Below are 10,478 nucleotides of genomic sequence, written 5' to 3' on the forward strand. Positions count from 1 at the left end.
ACAGCAGTGAGCTCAAGGGACTCCAGTATCGAGACATATGTATGACTAAAGCAAAGTGTTTCTTCAAAGCTCTTGGGATGGAGGGTGATTTTGATGTGTCATCTGAATGGTTTACATGCTTCAAACAGCGACATGGCACCTGTGATGTCAGTGTAAAAGACGAGTTGTTAAGTGGAAATGCAGAAGCTGCTCAACAGTTCAATTCAGATTTTGAAAAATTTGTTCTGGATGAGGGTTTGGCCCCAGAACAAATTTACAATGTGGACGAGTCTGACCTGTACTGGAAATGCCTACCAACCTGTATTCTTGCTTTCAAACAGGAGCATTGTGCACCAGGCTATAAGGTATCTAAAGAAAGGATAACGATTAGGACCTACACGAATGTGACGGGCACTCATAAATTACCTTTACTCGTCATTAGAAAAGCAAAAAACCCTCACTCTTTCAAAGGTACAGAGGCCAAAATTTGCTTGTTGTGTACAAGAACCAAAAGTTTGCTTGGATGAACAATGAGATTTTTAAACTATGGTTTGACAATAACTTCGTCCCTGACGTTCGTAAATATTTAAAGTCAAATGGACTCTCGGAAAAGGCAGTTCATTTGATAGATAATGCGACCTCACACCCAAATCAAACAGTTTTAAAATCAGCAGATGGCAACAGATTTATGCAAATTTTTTGCCTCCCAAGGGTCACTGCAATAATCCAGCCTATGGACAAGGGCGTAATATCTGCACTTAAAAGAAATTATCAGTCATCTCTTCTTCAAAAGAGGATTGATGAGGGCAATGATCTCACAACATTTTGGAAAGAATTTACAATTCTTGACGCTATTTATGAGATTTGTTTGGCTTGGGAAAAAACAAAACCATTGACAATTGTGTGGTCTTGGAAAAAATTCATCCCAGATATTTCTGAAGACAATGGATTTCTTGGATTTGATGAAGCCGATGCAGTTAGTACAGTGACTGAAGCCGTAAAAACTGTCCCACGTGGAGAGGAAGTTGATGAAGACAATATTCATCAGTGGTTCGATTGTGACCAGAATGATCAAGGCTATGAAGAGCTGACAGACGAAGAGAATGTTGACAAAGTAAAGGGCAGGGGAGGAGCGGGAAGTGAAAGCGATGAGGAAGGGGAAACAGCTGTTTGCGCCGCGTAAGCACAACAAACAGTTACACATGGGGCTGCCTTGGCAAATGTCGAGTCATTGCCGGAGTACATCGAGGGCTAGGATAATGCTCTAATCACCGAAAAACTTGTTAAGCAAAATGAAAACAAAGTGTTTCTTGGCATAAAAGCAGAAAACCATGACTGATTATTTTCAGAAACAGTAAAGTTAGGTAGTCTGAATATTTTTCTTTGTCTTATTAGTTTCAATGAAAAGTGCTGTATATTTTTCCATTTATTAATTGCACTGAGTGCTACTTTTACTGCTGCATACTGAGAAAGTTAATAAAAAACAATACAATAGTATAATTTATTATCATTTTAACTGTACTTTCATTACGCCTCTTCTATTTTGAACTTTTTCACGAATCTACTTATCCGGGAAGCCTTAACCCTACAATTTCCCGATTAATCGAGAGTTGAGTGTTGTTACCTACCAATTGTAACTGAATCACGGTGCAGGCAAGCTAATGCAATGAGTTCACAGTTGCAATCAACAGTATTCTATGAGAAAGAAGTCAGCTTTACCACAAAATTATCTTTATATCATCTGTTTTCAGACCAACTTTGTTTTATGGGATTGAAAGCTGGGTGGACTCAAGATATCTTATTCATAAGTTAACAGACATGAAAATAGTGAGAATGATTGCTGGTAAAAACAGGTGGGAGAAATGGTAAGTACTTGGAATGAAGAGAGAAAGGCTAAGTTAGGAATGAACTCTATGAATGAAGCTGTATTTATAAACCTTATCCTAGGTTCCCTAGCTTCTGTTGCCCAGAAGATAGCTCAAAATGAACTGAAACATGTTTGATTGAAAATCACTCCATCAAAAGATGGATACATGTATTGAACAGAAGGACGTTACAAAAGCTTTTCTATCGTAAAGTGGTGTGGGTTATGCGAGGTGAATGGAGGATAGGTTACCTAAGAGAACAATAGAGACTGTTGTGGAGGGTAAGAGAAGTACATAGAGGGAGATCAAGACAACTGTGATTAGACTCATTTTCTAACGATTTAAAGATGAGATGTAAAGAACAAAATGAGACCACAGAACTGGTTAAAAATAGACTATTGTGGCAGCAGTTAGCAAATTAACTAAAGCTTGCAGACTGAATGTTAAAAGGCATAACAGTCTATAATGAAGACGTTTATAAGAGACAATTGTATCAAATGTGCATTAACTACTACAGGCAATGAGAAGTATCTATGCTATGCTTACACTCAGGCTTCAGCAAGTATTGATAGTAGAACGAATTCAGTGTACTTAAATGGTTCAGACAATGTTACTACTAATTCTCAACATTTATAGTTTTATAACGATCTTTTGCTGAAGGGTATAAAATAGTAGGGGATGCATTCTGGTGGAAATGGTTCAGGCAACTTAGCATATGCTGAAAGCTTATTTGTAATGGCAAACTGTGCTTAAAAATTGGTCCTGTACCTTGGAACTTCAATTGAAGAGTGTGTCGAAGAAAACCAGCATTTCAAGGAAAGCTAAAAGTATCAAATGTCTCACAGGAAACACAAATTTGGAATAGGTGGAATGGGCATTCTTCTAGGAAGACAGTATAGTGAGAGAAATCAAATGAAGTAGCAACACCAGCACAGCAAGTTCATAATTAGGACTTGCTCATGTTAAATCCCTACTAATATAATAAATGTGAAACTGTGTTTGGATGTCTGAACGACTTGATGCATCTGGATTAATTTTCACACAATTAGGGTATAACTGGGGATAACGTATAGGCTACCTAATATCATAGTCAGTGAAAGAAAATTTGAAGCAAGTATGCCCAAGACCTTTGGAAGTAAACACACTGCCTAAATGGTTAGTCATATTCAAAATTGGAGCCTATGAACTACACTTAGGAAGGAATTTCATGTAAAAAATTAAATTCTAAGCCTTAACAGTTTTCCAGGAAAATATGATGTGTTATGGCCTATGTCTTACTTTAAAAAAAAAATTAAAAAAAAAAATGGCAAACTGTTTGTCCTGTAAGAACAGGATTTAGAATGAAATACCTGATAAAATGTGCATACGCATTTTCTTTGTAACTAAATAATTTACCAGGAAACAGTGCTCACTAACATGAACGGCACAACTAAAGTATGAGGCCTGATATGTAGCATCTCTTTAGGGATGTCTTCAAAATTAAAAATACAAATTTCTCTTCCTAGATTCATGTAAGATTTTTAAAATTAAAAGTCTCTGCCCTGTGGTTTGGATTACATGTAAAACTGAAGATCCTGCAGCTAAGCTTGCTGTAGCCTTTGTCGACCCGACTGTTGTAGCCAAACTCCGCAAGTCTTCTAAGCAACTGTTCTTTAAAAGGATGATGTTTATCCCAAATAGAAGAATAAACTTGTAAATTTGGGCTCTGAAAAAGCAATTTGGCATAGGACATCCTCAAGAATTATGTTGCAGGCAAGTTATCTAATGATACTTGATTTGTAGTATTCCTGGTTCGAGAGAATAAGCAGACACACAAACGTTGTTACTTGTGAAACACCTGCAAGCCTGATATAATATTATTCAGAGGGACCATTTCTATGTTCATAATAATAATAATAATAATAATAATAATAATAATAATAATAATGCTGTACATTTAATGTCCCTTCTAATGTTATTGGTTTAAAGAAATGGAGGAGGGAGAATGATACAGTTACAACTCAGATGACTGGTTAAGTTGGAAGGTGGTTTAGTTTTCCATTCACAGCAAACAGCATAGCACAGATGATGTGCAAGCTGGCAGAGGTCTAATTTCTCCCAGTCAACCCATGAGGCAGAGCCCTCAATTCATGGAATATGAGAGAGATCTGCACTCAGGAGTTGTACAGCAAGCAGAAGCATGGAAGATTCAGTTGGGTCAAGTAAAATGACTTTTACAGCATTTCCACTGTATAACAAGAACCATCATTCAAGATAAAGAAATAGAAAAATATTATAAACAAAAAAGAAAAATCCTTTATTACTAAAAATACATCAGATTTACATGAATGTATATTTCAGACCATTTTCAGATTTAGTGCAAAAATTAAAAAGCTTCAAAAAAAATAATACAAAACATGAAACCACATCCAACTCTTTGCAGATACAGTACACCATTTTGGCACAAAAAAGTTTGAGACAGCAGCATTAAAAATCAAGTGGAAAAATATAAGTTGCTTCAACAGTAAAATAATATTTGAAATTTCATTGTCTTATCATATATTAATGAACAGTTTTAATCAAATAAAGAAAACATATCATGTCTTATAAATGATGTTGGAAAATAAAACCGAACTCATGTCATACAGCTGTGTATAAACTAGATAAACAACATAGCAATATACAGCAAATTACAATAATATATTAAAGCAGGTAGAAATCAACAGTCTAATATTGTGTGTACAAAAGTGATACAATTAATTTTACAATCTGAAGTGTACTTTCATACATACTGGATGCAAGCAGACATACACAAGTCATCACATACTGATTGAACAACACCTCATTCTACCATTATACAAAGAAAAATTATGGTTTGCAGGAGTATGTCTGAGATTCTAAGACCTACCGGTACCAAAGGACAACATAGTGCCCAAGATGAGGTACACTGCAAGGATGCCTCAAATATTTTTTTTGTAAAAATTAGAACTTATATCACACACAGTTTTGTACATACAACCCAAAGATTAAACTTGATTCTAATAAACATATTACAAAAATTCAGTCCATTTTTGTCTTGGATGACCTATTTTATGTTGTATGAAACTGTAGTATTTCCTTATGATTAGTTATAACTATGATATGGTTTGCTGATGTCTGAAAAGAAGCTTCTATCTTATTTTTTTATAGTGACTGGTGAAGATAACAAAGGTATTTATCTTGTATTCTGTTGTGCTGGCATGTGCTGCTTGTTCTGACATCAAGAACAAAAGCATTGTAGTCATTCATCTTCAAGTTATGCAAGTGGTGAATTTATTCCAAAATTGCAGAGGAAGTACATTTCTATTTTAAAATTTGCCCATAGTTTTTATTTTGGTTGGCATGGAGATGACCAAAACTGAATTTGGGCACCAAATGTGCCCTGCAAGAGGTGTGATGTGAAAGTGACTCAGTGGTTAAAGGGTCAACAAGATTGAATTGAATAATCAACTTTCATATCATCATCGTACTTGAAATAGACTTCCAGCTTATTAAATTGTGTTCAATACTAATAGAACAAGCGGAGGTAATGTTAAGTTCACAGCAAAATCGGCCTCCCGGACATTGGACAGAACTTACCCTACAACTTTCACATCCATAAAAATACAGACTAATATTTTTAATACTATTTTAAACTGCAATTGAGGTAGCATAAATAAACAATGATATTAGCACCACTTCTTCTTCAGGGGTGACGTGGAGGCACATATGCCCTTAAACATTTGTAAAGTTCATATGAGAACATATATTTTCAGTTTTAAAATCACTGCCAAATAAATTACAGAGATCTAAAGAAGTTATATGCTGTTATATCAAAATTGTGTGTTACTTCAGGGACACTCTGAATACAATTTTGATCGCTCCACCAATGAAAGCAGACTGTCTTCTGACATAATTCTTTTCTATGAAGGTGGATGTTCGTGCAGATTTCCAATCTGGTATAATGAAAATTCACAAAAATCTTCAGGTGAGTTGAGATTTGAAGACTTCGAAAGGAGAAGTGATGTGACGGTACAAGTTGGCATGTACATTAAAGAAAAAACATTGAAAAAAGAAGTCTTCCTGTATCTTACACTTATATGTATGTGGCATTTGGCAGAAAGTTTTTAAAATTTATGTGTGTGTGTGTGTGTACACGCTAATTTTCAAGATTAATAAAATCTAGTTTCACCCTTCCAAGCTGCAAAAAAAAGTAAATGAAGATGACAAGCATAAGAAATGAAGAAGGAACAGCATCAATGTTGCGTGATAATGAAGTGACGACAGCACGCTAATAATCCTGCTTAAAACAGCAAGACTGAGGACATTCCTGAATATTGGGATTTGGAAAAGCAGCAGGAACTTTGCAATAAAGACTTATGAAGACATTTATAGATTTGAATCCATGGTTCCTGAAAGGATAACATCTGGTGACTGACACAAAAGCAAGGAGAGAAAGTGTGAAGATGGCAGTGGCTCTTTTGCCAGTTCAAAACTTTTTGTAAGCAGGTCAGCAATATAAGACATTACCAGTACTTGCTTAGGTTTGATTTTCTGTTCATTGTATTTTTAATTTGCAAGCTGTAAGGAGGTGATATTTTACACAGCTCAAACCAGGAGGAGTCTTCTTCAGTTCCAGTTTCTAGTTCTCTCCTGGGTTAAGTTATGAATGAAGGACCTCCATCATTGATTGTCTCTCCACTATTCTTTTCTTGCTTCCAATATTTTTTTCTATCTATACTCCCCTTCCCAGTATCCAACCACCTCTTTTGAGGCCTTCCTTGTGGTCTTGTCCCAGAGGCTTTTAACTTGGGAGTGTAGGCTGGCGACCTCGAGGTCCTCAACAGAGTTCTGGCCTTGTTTCCACTTGATCCTAGCTCCTCACTTTCATCTACCTTATCCGATCTTCCTTGGTCAACTTTTGCTCTTTTCTGACCCCGACTGTATTAGGTTTTTGAGTCCTAGGGTGTCTCATTTTCACAACCTTCATGGCCCTTGGCTTTCTTTGACTGATACTTTATTATTATTATTATTATTATTATTATTATTATTATTATTTTTTTTTTTTGAAGTATCAGACCCCTTATATCATTTTCCCTCTGATTAGTGTAAATAGAAATGGTTGCCCTGTGTACTGCCTCTTAAAACAATAATCACCACCACCACTTTGTGGTCTCTTCCCTGTTGGTTTATCAGTAAATACCTTCTTTGTAACTCCATCTTCTCCCATTCCTATCATGTGTCCATACCATTTCAGCTAGCTGCCTCTGTGGATCAGTGGTAGAATGTCAGCCTTCGGATCCCAATATAGCAGGTTCAAATCCGGCAGAGGTAGTCTGATTTTCGAAGGGCAGAAGAAAAGTCCATTCAACACTTCATGTTGTACAATGTCAGGGTGTAAAAGATCTCTGGTGACATTTGGTGTTTACTCAACAAAATTAAATCTAAGCCACAGACACCCAAGAGAGTTTCAGTTTACTCGGTCTGCCATCTAGCAGGCCTAGAGTAAAACGGAACGTCGAAATTGACAAGCAGACAGCCAGAGGGCGTCAAATTAAAATGTCTGCACATGGTAGCTGAAGCCATACAATTATTATTATTATTACTACTACTACTACTACCACCACCATTTCACCTTGCTTGTTTCTATCCTGACCTGTAGTTTCAAAACTCCAATCCTCTTTCTAATCTCTTCATTTCTGATTCTACCTTTTCTTGTCATTTCAGCTTTCATTTCAACTACTGAATCTCATCTAGTTTTGTTGTCATACATGTGCCTGCTTCACATGTCAATATCGATACATAATAGTTTGAATACAGAAATTCTTTGCAGTCCTTGGAATTCTTGATCTTCCCGTTCTTTCCATCCTTTTGTGTCACTACTATTTTACCCTTCTTAATGCTTAATTTTTTTACAAGTTGCACCTTAAGGTGATCAACAACTTTGGGTGGACAAGTTTTCTTAGGTGGGGAGATGGTCCCCTCTGTAGAAAACCCGTCAAGAGGCGTCTCTTCCCAGGTTAGGGACTGCTGCGCTATGAGAGGCATCTGTAGGAGTGGCCTGATCAACCGCTGACAGGAGCTCCAAAATGGCTTTGGGTGTGGCAAGCCCATCAAACGAATAGTCTATATGATGAAATCTGGTGAATCAAAGACTCAAAACTAAGAGTCCCCTTAAAAATATTTTAGAAAAAAAACCTCATTGGATATTAGTATGCCTATTGTGTTATTCTACTTGTTCTCAATTCAGCAGCTGTAATATTCACATTAAATGTAGTACGAGTACCCTATGAGTGTGCTGCATCATGGATATATTAAAAAATTTTCTGTAATTAATATACTATATATTATATACACACATAAACTTACTTTTCTTACTTACCAAGTTTTTGATATTTATCTCCCCTTAGTTTCAATTGTTACATTTCACAAGATTCCTGCCGTGCAATTTTTACAAGAGGCAAGAAACTGACTACCAGCTCAGTGTCTGCCATGCCACTAATGGGGCACATATAGAAATGTATTAAGGTATGTTAAAAAAAAATTCCTACCTTTCCTCTTCAGTTGGAGACCATAAGTACCTCAATATTTTTATTCTACTTGAAGCAGCAATTTGTTATAACATGGGTTTTTTATGACCCTGTATACATAAATAGACCCCATATATTTTTATTATTGTGTTATTATTTGCATCCGGGGCTGTCTGGCCGAGGCGGTAAAGGTGTGCTCGGTTCACTCGGAAGGACGTGGGTTCGATTCCCCGTCAGGAAGTCGTAAAATTTAAGAAACAACATTTCCACCTCCGGAGGTACACATGGACCTGAGGTTCACTCAGCCTATACCAAAAATGAGTACCAGGTTAATTCCTGGGAGCAAAGGCGGCCGGGCATAGAACTAACCACTCTACCCCAACAAGTGCCAAGGTTACGGATAGTGGAAGCCTTTACCCTCCACCCCTCCAAGGGCCTTCATGGCCTGTACGGAGATGACTTTGACTATTATTTGCATCCAGGTTCGTACAGCGCTCCTGACATACAGAAATCTAGAAGTTCGCTGCGTAAACATGTCATTTGTATGGTGTCTGTTTTAGTAGCAGCACATGTTAAGAATTGCTAGCGAGAGATCTCATTATAGGTTGTTCATGACTAAAGAAAAGCTTCACATAACTGAAGCAGCACAGAAAACTGATAATTGCATTGCAGATGTAGGAAGAAAGTATAACGAGGACAAGAGACGCGGTACACCATTTGAGGAAAAATCAACAGCAAAGAGTCCAGAAATCACGCACAAGTAGCTTTACGTCGCACCGACACAGTCTTATGACAGGAAAGGGCTAGGAGTGGGAAGGAAGCGGCCGTGGCGTTTATTAAGGTAGAGCCCCAGCATTTGCCTGGTGTGAAATGGGAACTGCCGCAATGAAGAGACTGAAGCAATCAAGCTTGGTTCCAGAAATCAAAAATAGGATCTGCAAATATGTGACTGAAGAGAGACAGTTTGGATGTGTGGCCACAAGTGAAATGTGTTGGTTCAGACATATAATCCAGGGAAATTAGCATTCTAGTTCGTATGGTTTGCGAAGCCAGAACGTGATACATAGGATCCATGGAGATTTACAGTGCTGAGGAGAAAGAGCGGGAGGAAACCATCTAAGTGTTGTGCAACCTTTTCATGACAAAAAAACCACCACATTTACCAAGATGACTACTACATCAGCATAGCCTTAGCTGAGACCTCACTGAAAAGGAAGACCAGCGTTTGTGGTACAATTAGAGCCAACAGAGATCAACACAAAACCTTTGTTCATCCAGGAAAAGAACTGAAGATGGGTGAAAGCATCTACTGCCGAAAGCATGGAGTTCTGCTCCAAACTTGGAAGAACAAGCATATTGCTCTGAGGTGTCATTGGTTCTAGTATAAATAGAAGAGGAACATGCAAAGTGCAATGAGAATCTATTGTGCATCTTATAGAGTATAATAAATTTATGAAAGGTGTAGACAGAGCAGATCAATATCTCTTCTAGTACACTATTCTAAAGAAAAACAAAAACAAAGTGGAACAAAAAGGTAGTGCTGTGGATCATAAATTTCTTCCTTGTAGATCAGCGGTAGTGTTGGCCTCTGGATCCCAAGATAGCGGGTTCAAACCTGGCAGAGATAGTCAGATTTTTGAAGGGCGGAAAAAAGTCCATTCAACACTCCATGTCATATAATGTTGGCATGTAAAAGATCTCTGGTGACACATTTGGTGTTCACTCGATAAGATTAATTAAATCTCGGCCATAGACGCCCAAGAGAGATCCGGTTTAGTCTGCCATCTAGTAGGCCTAGAGTAAAACGGAATGTCAAAATTGACAAGCAGACAGCCAGATAGTGGCAAACTGAAATGTCTGCACATGGGAGCTGAGGCCATACGATTATTCTTATCTACAATTTGTTTTATGTCACACCGACACAGATAGGTCTTACGGCGATGATGGAAGAAGAACGGGCTAGGAGTGGGAAGGAAGCGGCCGTGGCCTTAATTAAGGTACAGCCCCAACATTTTATGGGAAAACCACGGAAAACAATCTTCAGTGCTGCTGACAGTAGAGTTTGAACCCACTATCTCCTGAATACAGGATACTGGCTGCACTTAAG

This window comes from Anabrus simplex, chromosome 1 (assembly GCF_040414725.1).
Source record: "Anabrus simplex isolate iqAnaSimp1 chromosome 1, ASM4041472v1, whole genome shotgun sequence".
Lineage (NCBI taxonomy): Eukaryota > Metazoa > Arthropoda > Insecta > Orthoptera > Tettigoniidae > Anabrus > Anabrus simplex.